Genomic DNA, 12,270 nt, shown 5'->3' with positions numbered 1-12,270 from the left:
CCATAGTGGCTGTATTAAAATGATTATTGATACATATGTACTTATTGCCATTTTGTTAATTGTTTACTGGTTGTTTTATAGTTCTTCTCTGTTCTTTTCTTTTTTTGTTTCTTCCCTTGTAGTTTGATGATTTTCTTTAATGGTATCCTTGTGTTCGTTTCTCTTTAGGTTTTGTGTATCTATTGTAAGTTTTTGATTTGTGATTATTATGGAATTCATACATGTTGACCTATACCTATATCTGTTTGTTTTAAACTGGTAGTCATTTAATTTCAAATACTTTCTAAAAGATCTGTTTTTTACTCCCCTCCCCCCCATTTTGTGTTTTGGATGTCATATTTCATATCTTTATGTTTTAACTGTTTGTTGTAGTTATAGTTGATTTTACAATTCTTTGTTTTTCAGTCTTTGTACTAGCTTATTAAACTGGTTGATCTACAGCCGTTACTATGTGCTTGCCTTTACTAGTGGGATTTTTCCTTTCCTATAGATTCTAACTTCTTGTTATAGCCTTTTCTTTTCTACTTAGAGAAGACCCTTCAAAATTTCTTTTAGGGTTGGTGTAGTACTGATGAGTTCTATCTCTCCTTCAATTCTGAATGATAATCTTGCTGAGGAGATTATCCTAGGTTGTTGGGTTTTCCCTTTCCACACTTTAAACATGTCATGCCATTCTCGTCTGGCCTGCAATGTTTCTGCAGAAAAATCATCTCATAGCCTTATGGGGGTTCCCTTGTATGTGACTCCTTGCTTTTCTATTGCTGTGTTAAGAATTCTCTCTTTAACTTTTGCCATTTTAATTTTGATGCTTAGGTGTGGATCTATTGGGATTCATCTTCTTTGGGACTCTCTGTGCTTCCTGTACCTGGATGTACTTCCTTCTTCAGATTCAGGAACTTTTCAGCCATAATTTCACTGAACATATTTTCAACCCCTTTTGCTCTCTCTTCTCCTTCTGGGACCCCTATAATGCAAATGCTGGTATACATGATGTTGTCCCAGAGGTTCCTTAAACTGATTTCATTTTCTTTTGTTGTTTCCATTTTATTTTTTAATTTAATTTTATTTTTTTTTTAACATCTTTATTGGAGTATAATTGCTTTACAATGGTGTGTTAGTTTCTGCTTTATAACAAAGTGAATCAGTTGTACATATATATATGTTCCCATATCTCTTCCCTCTTGCATCTCCCTCCCTCCCACCCTCCTTATCACACCCCTCTAGGTGATCACAAAGCACCGAGCTGATCTCCCTGTGCTATGCAGCTGCTTCCCAGTAGCTATCTATTTTACATTTGGTAGTGTATATATGTCCATGCTACTCTCTCACTTTGTCACAGCTTACCCTTCCCCCTCCCCATATCCTCAAGTCCATTCTCTAGTAGGTATGTGTCTTTATTCCCATCTTACCACTAGGTTCTTCATGACCATTTTTTTCCCCTTAGATTCCATAAATATGTGTTAGCATACTGTATTTGTTTTTCTCTTTCTGACTTACTTCACCCTGTATGACAGACTCTAACTCCATCCACCTCACTGCAAATAACTCAATTTCATTTCTTTTTATGGCTGAGTAATATTTCATTGTATATGTGTGCCATATCTTCTTTATCCATTCATCCAATGATGGACACTTAGGTTGCTTCCATGTCCTGGTTATTGTAAATAGAGCTGCAATGAACATTTTGGTATATGACTCTTTTTGAATTATGGTTTTCTCAGGGTATATGCCCAGTAGTGGGATTCCTGGGTGGTATGGTAGTTCTATTTTTAGTTTTTTAAGGAACCTCCATACTATTCTCCATAGTGGCTGGATCAATTTACATTCCCACCAACAGTGCAAGAGGGTTCCCTTTCGTCCACACCCTCTCCAGCATTTATTGTTTCTAGATTTTTTGATGATGGCCATTCTGAGCGGTGTGAGATGATATCTCATTGTAGTTTTGATTTGCATTTCTCTAATGATTAATGATGTTGAGCATTCTTTCATGTGTTTGTTGGCAATCTGTATATCTTCTTTGGAGAAATGTCTATTTAGGTCTTCTGCCCATTTTTGGATTGGGTTGTTTGCTTTTTTGTTATTGAGCTCCATGAGCTGCTTGTAAATTTTAGAGATTAATCCTTTGTCAGTTGCTTCATTTGCAAATATTTTCTCCCATTCTGAGGGTTGTCTTTTGGTCTTGTTTATGGTTTCCTTTGCTGTGCAAAAGCTTTTAAGTTTCATTAGGTCCCATTTGTTTATTTTTGGCTTTTTTTCCATTTCTCTAGGCGGTGGGTCAGAAGGGATCTTGCTGTAATTTATGTCATAGAGTGTTCTGCCTATGTTTTACTCTAAGAGTGTGATAGTGTCTGGCCTTACATTTAGGTCTTTAATCCATTTTGAGTTTATTTTTGTGTATGGTGTTAGGGAGTGTTCTAATTTCATACTTTTACATGTACCTGTCCAGTCTTCCCAGGACCAGTTATTGAAGAGGCTATCTTTTCTCCACTGTATATGCTTGCCTCCTTTATCAAAGATAAGGTGACCATATGTGCGTGGCTTTATCTCTGGGCTTTCTATCCTGTTCCATTGATCTATATTTCTGTTTTTGTGCCAGTACCATACTGTCTTGATTACTGTAGCTTTGTAGTATAGTGTGAAGTCAGGGAGCCTGATTCCTCCAGCTCCGTTTTTCGTTCTCAAGATTGCTTTGGCTACTCGGGGTCTTTTGTGTTTCCATACAGATTTTGAAATTTTTTGTTCTAGTTCTGGGAAAAATGCCATTGGTAGTTTGATAGGGATTGCATTGAATCTGTAGATTGCTTTGGATAGTAGAGTCATTTTCACAATGTTGATTCTTCCAATCCAAGAACATGGTATATCTCTCCATCTGTTTGTATCATCTTTAATTTCTTTCATCAGTGTCTTATAATTTTCTGCATACAGGTCTTTTGTCTCCTTAGGGAGGTTTATTCCTAGGTATTTTATTCTCTTTGTTGCAATGGTAAATGGGAGTGTTTTCTTAATTTCACTTTCAGATTTTTCATCGTTAGTGTATAGGAATGCAAGAGATGTCTGCATTAATTTTGTATCCTGCTACTTTACCAAATTCATTGATTAGCTCTAGTAGTTTTCTGGTAGCAGTTTTAGGATTCTCTTTGTATAGTATCATGTCATCTGCAAACAGTGACAGCTTTACTTCTTCTTTTCCGATTTGGATTCCTTTTATTTCTTTGTCTTCTCTGATTGCTGTGGCTAACACTTCCAAAACTATGTTGAATAATAGTGGTGAGAGTGGGCAACCTTGTCTTGTTCCTGATCTTAGTGGAAATGGTTTCAGTTTTTCATCATTGAGGATGATGTTGGCTGGATTTGTCATATATGGGCTTTATTATGTTGAGGAAAGTTCCCTCTATGCCTACTTTCTGCAGGGCTTTTATCATAAATGGGTGTTGAATTTTGTCGAAAGCTTTCTCTGCATCTATTGAGATGATCATATGGTTTTTCTCCTTTAATTTGTTAATATGGTGTATCACGTTGATTGATTTGCGTATATTGAAGAATCCTTGCATTCCTGGAATAATCCCCACTTGATCATGGTGTATGATCCTTTTAATGTGCTTTTGGATTCTGTTTGCTAGTATTTTGTTGAGGATTTTTGCATCTGTGTTCATCAGTGATATTGGCCTGTAGTTTTCTTTCCTTGTGACATCTTTGTCTGGTTTTGGTATCAGGGTGATGGTGGCCTCGTAGAATGAGTTGGGGAGTGTTCCTACCTCTGCAATATTTTGGAAGAGTTTGAGAAGGATAGGTGTTAGCTCTTCTCTAAATGTTTGATAGAATTCGCCTGTGAAGCCATCTGGTCCTGGGCTTTTGTTTGTTGGAAGATTTTTAATCACAGTTTCAATATCAGTGCTTGTGATTGGTCTGTTCATATTTTCTATTTCTTCCTGGTTCAGTCTCAGAAGGTTGTGCATTTCTAAGAATTTGTCCATTTCTTCCAGGTTGTCCATTTTATTGGCATAGAGTTGCTTGTAGTAGTCTCTCATGATCCTTTGTATTTCTGCAGTGTCAGTTGTTACTTCTTTTTCATTTCTAGTTCTATTGATTTGAGTCTTCTCCCTTTTTTTCTTGATGAGTCTGGCTAATGGTTTATCAATTTTGTTTACCTTCTCAAAGAACCAGCTTTTAGTTTTATTAATCTTTGCTATTGTTTCCTTCATTTCTTTTTCATTTATTTCTGATCTGATCTTTATGATTTCTTTCCTTCTGCTAACTCTGGGGTTTTTTTGTTCTTCTTTCTCTAATTGCTTTAGGTGTAAGGTTAGGTTGTTTATTCGAGATGTTTCCTGTTTCTTGAGGTAGGCTTGTATTGCTATAAACTTCCCTCTTAGAACTGCTTTTGCTGCATCCCATAGGTTTTGGGTCGTCGTGTCTCCATTGTCATTTGTTTCTAGGTAGTTTTTGATTTCTCCCTTGATTTCTTCAGTGATTACTTCGTTATTAGGTAGTGTATTGTGTAGCCTCCATGTGTTTGTATTTTTTACATATCTTTTCCTGTAATTGATATTTAGTCTCATAGCGTTGTGGTCGAAAAAGATACTTGATACGATTTCAATTTTCTTAAATTTACCAAGGCTTGATTTGTGACTCAAGATATGATCTATCCTGGAGAATGTTCCATGAGCACTTGAGAAGAAAGTGTATTCTGTTGTTTTTGGGTGGAATGTCCTATAAATATCAATTAAGTCCATCTTGTTTAATGTATCATTTAAAGCTTGTGTTTCCTTATTTATTTTCATTTTGGATGATCTGTCCATTGGTGAAGGTGGGGTGTTAAAGTCCCCTACTATGATTGTGTTACTGTCGATTTCCCCTTTTATGGCTGTTAGTATTTGCCTTATGTATTGAGGTGCTCCTATGTTAGGTACATAAATATTTACAATTGTTATATCTTCTTCTCTGATCGATCCCTTGATCATTATATAGTGTCCTTCTTTGTCTCTTGTAATAGTCTTTATTTTAAAGTCTATTTTGTCTGATATGAGAATTGCTACTTCAGCTTTCTTTTGATTTCCATTTGCATGGAATATCTTTTTCCATTCCCCTCACTTTCAGTCTGTATGTGTCCCTAGGTCTGAAGTGGGTCCCTTGTAGACAGCATATATACGGATCTTGTTTTTGTATCCATTCATCCAGTCTGTGTCTTTTGGTGGGAGCATTTAATACATTTACATTTAAGGTAATTATCGATATGTATGTTCCTATTCCCTTTTTCTTAAATGTTTTGGGTTTGTTATTTTAGGTGTTTTCCTTCTCTTGTGTTTCTTGCCTAGAAAAGTTCCTTTAGCATTTGTTGTAAAGCTGGTTTGGTGGTGCTGAACTCTCTCAGCTTTTGCTTGTCTGTAAAGGTTTTAATTTCTCCATCAAATCTGAATGAGATCCTTGCTGGGTAGAGTAATCTTACTTGTAGGTTTTTCTCCTTCATCACTTTTAGTATATCCTGCCACTCCCTTCTGGCTTGCAGAGTTTCTGCTGGAAGATCAGCTGTTAACCTTATGGGGATTCCCTTGTGTGTTATTTGTTGTTTTTCCCTTGCTGCTTTTAATATGTTTTCTTTATATTTAATTTTTGATAGTTTGATTAATATGTGTCTTGGCGTGTTTCTCCTTGGATTTATCCTGTATGGGTCTCTCTGTGCTTCCAGGACTCGATTAACTATTTCCTTTCCCATATTAGGGAAGTTTTCAACTATAATCTCTTCAAATATTTTCTCAGTCCCTTTCTTTTTCTCTTCTTCTTCTGGGACCCCTATAATTCGAATGTTGGTGTGTTTAATGTTGTCCCAGAGGTCTCTGAGACTGTCCTCAGTTCTTTTCATTCTTTTTTCTTTATTCTGCTCTGCAGTAGTTATTTCCACTATTTTATCTTCCAGGTCACTTATCTGTTCTTCTGCCTCAGTTATTCTGCTATTGATCCCTTCTAGAGTATTTTTAATTTTATTTATTGTGTTGTTCATCATTGCTTGTTTACTCTTTAGTTCCTCTAGGTCCTTGTTAAATGTTTCTTGCATTTTGTCTATTTCCAAGATTTTGGGTCATCTTTACTCTCATTATTCTGAATTCTTTTTCAGGTAGACCGCCTATTTCCTCTTCATTTGTTTGGTGTGGTGGGTTTTTACCTTGCTCTTTCATCTGCTGTGTGTTTTTCTGTCTTCTCATTTTGCTTATCTTACTGTGTTTGGGGTCTCCTTTTTGCAGGCTGCAGGTTCGTATTTCCCGTTGTTTTTGGTGTCTGTCTCCAGTGGCTAAGGTTGGTTCAGTGGGTTGTGTAGGCTTCCTGGTGGAGGGGCCTAGTGCCTGTGTTCTGGTGGATGAGACTGGATCTTGTCTTTTTGGTGGGCAGGTCCACGTCTGGTGGTGTGTTTTGGGGTGTCTGTGGCCTTATTATGATTTTAGGCAGCCTCTCTGCTAATGGATGGGGCTGTGTTCCTGTCTTGCTAGTTATTTTGCATAGAGTGTCCAGCACTGTAGCTTGCTAGTCGTTGAGTGAAGCTGGGTCTTGGTGTTGAGATGGAGATCTCTGGGAGATTTTCGCTGTTTGCTATTACATGGAGCTGAGAGGTCTCTTGTGGACCAGTGTCCTGAAGTTGGCTCTCCCACCTCAGAGGCACAGCATTGATGCCTGGCTGGAGCACCAAGAGTCTTTCATCCACACAGCTCAGAATAAAAGGGAGAAAAGATAGAAAGAAAGAAAAAAAGAGGATAACATAAAATAAAATAAAGTTATTAAAATAAAAAATAATTATTAAGAAGAAAATTTTTTTTAAGTAAAAAAAAAAACAAAAACAGATGGACAGAACCCTAGGACAAATGGTGAAAGCAAAGCTATACAGACAAAATCTCACACAGAAGCATACACATACACACTCACAAAAAGAGAAAAAGGGGAAAAAATAATATATCTTGCTCCCAAAGTCCATCTCCTCAATTTGGGATGATTCGTTGTCTATTCAGGTATTCCACAGACGCAGGGTACATGAAGTTGACTGTGGAGATTTAATCCGCTGCTTCTGAGGCTGCTGGGAGAAATTTCCATTTCTCTTCTTTGTTTGCACAGCTCCTGGGGTTCAGCTTTGGATTTGGACCCACCTCTGCGTGTAGGTCGCCTGAGGGCGTCTGTTCTTTGCTCAGACAGGACGCGGTTAAAGGTGCAGCTGCTTCGGGGGCTCTGGCTCACTCAGGCCGGGGGGAGGGAGGGCTACGGATGCGGGGCGAGCCTGCGGCGGCAGAGGCCAGTGTGAAGTTGCACCAGCCCGAGGCACGCCGTGCGTTCTCCCGGGGAAGTTGTCTCTGGGTCACGGGACCCTGGCAGTGGCGGGCTGCACAGGTTCCCGGGAGGGGGTGTGTGGTTAGTGACCTGTGCTCGCACACAGGCTTCTTGGTGGCAGCAGCAGCAGCCTTAGCGTCTCATGCTTGTCTCTGGGGTCTGTGCTGATAGCCACGGCTTGCGCCCGTCTCTGGAGCTCGTTTAGGCAGCGCTCTGAATCCCCTCTCCTCGCGCATCAGGAAACAAAGAGGGAAGAAATAGTCTCTTGCCTCTTCGGCAGCTCCAGACCTTTTCCCAGACTCCCTCCCGGCTAGCTGTGGCGCACTAGCCCCTTCAGGCTGTGTTCACGCAGCCAACCCCAGTCCTCTCCCTGGGATCTGACCTCTGAAGCCCAAGCCTCAGCTCCCAGCCCCCGCCCGCCTCGGCAGGTGACCAGACAAGCCTCTGGCTGCTGAGTGCTGGTCAGCTCTGATCCTCTGTGCGGGAATCTCTCCGCTTTGCCCTCCGCACCCCTGTTGCTGCGCTCTCTTCCGTGGCTCCGAAGCTTCCCCCCCTCTGCCACCCGCAGTCTCTGCCTGCGAAGGGCCTTCCTAGTGTGTAGAAACCTTTCCTCCTTCACAGCTCCCTCCCACTGGTGCAGGTCCTGTCCCTATTCTTTTCTCTTTGTTTTTTCTTTTTTTCTTTTGCCCTACCCAGGTACGTGGGGAGTTTCTTGCCTTTTGGGAGGTCTGACGTCTTCTGCCATCGTTCAGTGGGTGTTCTATAAGAGCAGTTCTACGTGTAGATGTATTTCTGATGTATCTGTGGGGAGGAAGGTGATCTCCGCGTCTTACTCTTCCGCCATCTTCTCCTCTCTTGATTTCATTTTTAAAATTTGTTTTCTTTTTGCAATCCTGATTGGGTGATTTCCATTATTCTATCTTCCAGATCACTTATATGTTCTTCTGTATCAGTTGGTTTGCTCTTAATTCCTTCTAGTGTGTTTTTCACTTCAGTTATCATATTCTTCAATTCTGATTGGTTCTTTTTTATTTTCTAGTTCCTTGTTATAATTCACACTGTGTTCACTTATTCTTTTCCCTAGTTCAGTTAGCATCTTATTATTAATGCTTTGAACTCTTTATCCAGTAAATCATTTATCTCTGTTTCATTCATTTTTTTAAAAAAAATTATTTTTGGCTGCACTGGGTCTTCGTTGCTGTGCTCAGGCTTTCTCCAGTTGTGGTGAGTGGGGGCTACTCTTTGTTGCAGTGCGCGGGCTTCTCATTGCAGTGGCTTATTGTGGAGCATGGGCTCTAGGCATGCGGGCTCACTAGTTTTGGCTCATGGGCTCTAGAGCGTAGGCTCAGTAGTTGTGACACATGGGCTTAGCTGATCCACGGCATGTGGGATCTTCCCAGATCAGGGCTTGAACTCATGTCCCATGTTGGCCAGTGGATTCTTTACCACTGCGCCACCAGGGAAGCCCCAATCTCTGTTCCATTCATTTTTTTTCAGGTTTTTTTTCTTTCTTGTTCTTTTATTTGAAACAAACTCCTCTGTCTTCTCATTTTGCTTATCTTTCTCTGTCTCTATGAAATTAGATGAAACAGTTACCTATCCTGGTTCTGACGGGGTGTCCTTGTGTGGGAGCATCCTTATGCAGTCTGCATGTGCCCAGTGGCTTTTGTGGGTGAGCTGGATCTGAAGTGAGCATGAGTCACATTCCTCCTCCAGGTGTGCTGGCAGCTATCACCTTGCTAGGAGGTGGAGCTTGGAGATGGCAGAGATGGGGGAGGGCTAGAGCTAGAGCCAGGTGTGACAGGGGGTTTCTCCTCTGCCCAGTGGCCAACATCACCCTATCAAGGGAGGGGGTGGGTCCAAAGTTGCTGGAGCAGATGCCCTGAGGGTCAGGTTCTGTTCCCTCTGAGTGTGTGCTCTATTCCCTCCCAGCATGGGCACCTTTGCCCCGCAGGGGAGCATTGCTGGAGTAGGTGTCCCATGCAGGCCAGGGTGTGAGCTGGGGTGTTCCATGCACACCCGTCAAAGCTCCAGATCACTCCCAACCTGCTGCCTCTGCAAGTGCCAGTGATGGCCATCCTGACCCTGTTCAGATACAGTGCTGGGTCCAAGCTGGTTCCGTCCTCCACAACGGCATACTCTGCTCAGCAGCGGCAGCCTTTGCCTTAGTGGGGAGCTGTGCTGTGGAGCAAGAGGGGCCACAGTGTGTGCTGGGGTGGTCCCGGCACCAGTCAGAGCACTGATCTTTCACCCCTGTGAACACCAGGATGGATGCCTTGCCAGGTCTGAGCAGACTCTGTCCCTGACAGCTATGCACTTAGCTACAGCAGCCTTTGCCCTAGTGTGGAGCTGCTCTGCAGAGCAAGAGGGGCCACGGTGGGTGCTCAGCTTGGCCTTGGGCCTGCAATGGGGCAGTTGCAGAAAACCAGCCAAAGTCCTGGGTCATTTCAATCTGCTTCCACTGCCTTGTTGAGGGAGTAAGCATGTGTGCACATTTCATAAGAGTAGTCTAGGTTTCTGGCAGCCCTGCTGTCAGTCTCCTTGGCCTTCAAACCTGCTAAGGGGACCTTTCCTCCCAGTGTTGGACCCCAGGGATGGGGTGCCTGATATGTGGTTCAGACCCCTCACTCCCCAGGGACGATCTCTGAGGCTGTGTAATCCCCCTCCTATTCTGTGTCCCCTCCCAGGGACACAGGTCCTGACCTGATTGCTTCTCCTCTCTTCCTGCCTAACTCTGTGTCGATCTTTCTTACAGCCTTGGTTGTATAAGTCATTCTGCCAGTCTCCAGTTTATTTCCAGTGAGAATTGCTCCACATGTAGAGGTGTTTCTGATGTGTTCATGGGGGGGAGGTGAGCTCCACATCCTCCTACTCTGCCATCTTGATCTCCTCCTCTTAATTCACTTCTTTCTTCAGAATCCCACAGAGTTTGCAGAGAGAAGAAAACTACTTATGTATGTGAAAAATCTACCTGAATGTACTCAATCTCACTCTGAGCACCTGCTAATTTTGAACGTAATGTTACTTTACACATATAAGTGCTGCTGCCAGAATCGTTCAATACCAAATTGTCCATCTGGGTGGAGGTTGGACTGGAGTGTTGTTTATACCATTTAAAAAAAAAAAATTTAGTTTTTTATTTTTGGCTGCATTGGGTCTTCACTGCTGCACACAGGCTTTCTCTAGTTGCAGTGATGGGCTTCTCATTGCGGTGGCTTCTCTTGTTGCGGAGCACAGGCTCTAGGCGCACGGGCTTCAGTAGTTGTGGCACACAGGCTCAGTAGTTGTGGCTCATGGGCTCTAGAGCGCAGGCTCAGTAGTTGTGGTGCATGGGCTTAGTTGCTCTGTGGCATGTGGGATCTTCCTGGACCAGGGATCAAACCCATGTCCCCTGCATTGGCAGGTGGATTCTTAACCACTGCACCACCAAGGAAGCCCTCTATACCATTTTTTAAAGGGCACTATCCTACTTCTTCCAGATTATAGACTCATTAGTTTACTAAACATTCTATCTAAACAATAAGTTAGTTTCTTCTGTGATAAATTATAAATCTTGGTTTCTCAAGCCAGTATTCTACATGAGGGATAAATAAACTATAGGAATCATTATTCTATTACTGACCTTTCTTCATTCTGTAGCAAATTCAAATAATAGCATAAGATGGTAATTTTTAGTAATATTCCTTGCCCTTTGAGTTATAAGCTGCATTATACAGGTTCAACAAACCTCTTCAGCCAATGATGCTCATTTTGTACGCTACAATTCATGTGGGGAAGTTTTATGTACCTTTCTTAGCATACATTGGTTTGACATAGATGCACAGTAGCTGATAAGCTAACAGTGCAAATTTTTCTCCTTTTCTTAGGTCCCCAAACCAGCCATGACTAGGTTTGCTGAGCAAGGTATAAGAAGACAGGTAAAGAAACATCACTGTTATTGGACCGTGCTTTTTCTCTGTGGCAAAATAGCACTGAGGCAACCACTGGGACCTTCTGGAAACAGGTACTTTTGACTATTTTTTATGGCGTGTCTATTCCAGTGGAGTGCCAGCTCCTTTCATGTGTTTTTGGGTGTTGATATTGTGTCTAGGATCCCTGAGGGAGTCAGTCACTTAATCATATTTTAAAAATATGCCCTTACAGTCTCCACTCTTTATATGCATTAAACATTTTACTCGTTCTTGGTAGTGCACATCCTAAGCAGCTAACTCTAGGAAGTATTGCATCAGCTTAAAGGAAACACTCTTGTATGATCAAAGCTCATTACTTGAAATTTTAGTTCATGCCAATATACAATGGAAATTGTCATTTGAAAACCATTTGTTTATGCCTATTTGGCCTAGTAATAGACCTCTTGAAACTTAGAACCCTAGGAAACATTACATAGTTCTAGGTTGGGACATTCTGGCCCTGAGGATACATTCTAGTACCACCCACCCTGGCACACAAGTTATACTTAAACCCAACCTGCCCCTTAATGTCCTGGTGAGAGTACGAAATGGGCTAGGATTTCCTAACACGTTAGACAATAAATGTGTGCAGCAGAAAAATGGGGATATATTTGAGTTCCTTTAATTGTATCATAATTGGCTAAAGCCACTTTTGGATGAGCTAGAAGCATGCTCTCTGCTATATGAATGGATAAATATTTTAAACTGATCATATGATTTTACTGTCACAAACTCAATGACAGCCTTACTAAGCGACAGCTTCTCTTATCAAATACACCTCTAAGGCAAAAGAAGACCTAAGATCATTTACTATCAAATGCAAATCCTAACTTTGGGCAGAAGTCCTCCAATGTTAATTGGCTCATGTTCACCATCTCTGTAATTTAATTACTTAACTGTAGATTCTGCTTACCAATTTAACTTGGAGGGTTCACCAGGAAGGTATATTGCTCAACACAAAATAGACCACAGGTGCACTGTTGAGATGAGTGAAAATCCTGATATAAAAATT

Source organism: Balaenoptera borealis (assembly GCF_965194805.1).
Source record: "Balaenoptera borealis genome assembly, chromosome: 6".
Taxonomy (NCBI): domain Eukaryota; kingdom Metazoa; phylum Chordata; class Mammalia; order Artiodactyla; family Balaenopteridae; genus Balaenoptera; species Balaenoptera borealis.
This window is presented reverse-complemented; position numbering follows the sequence as displayed.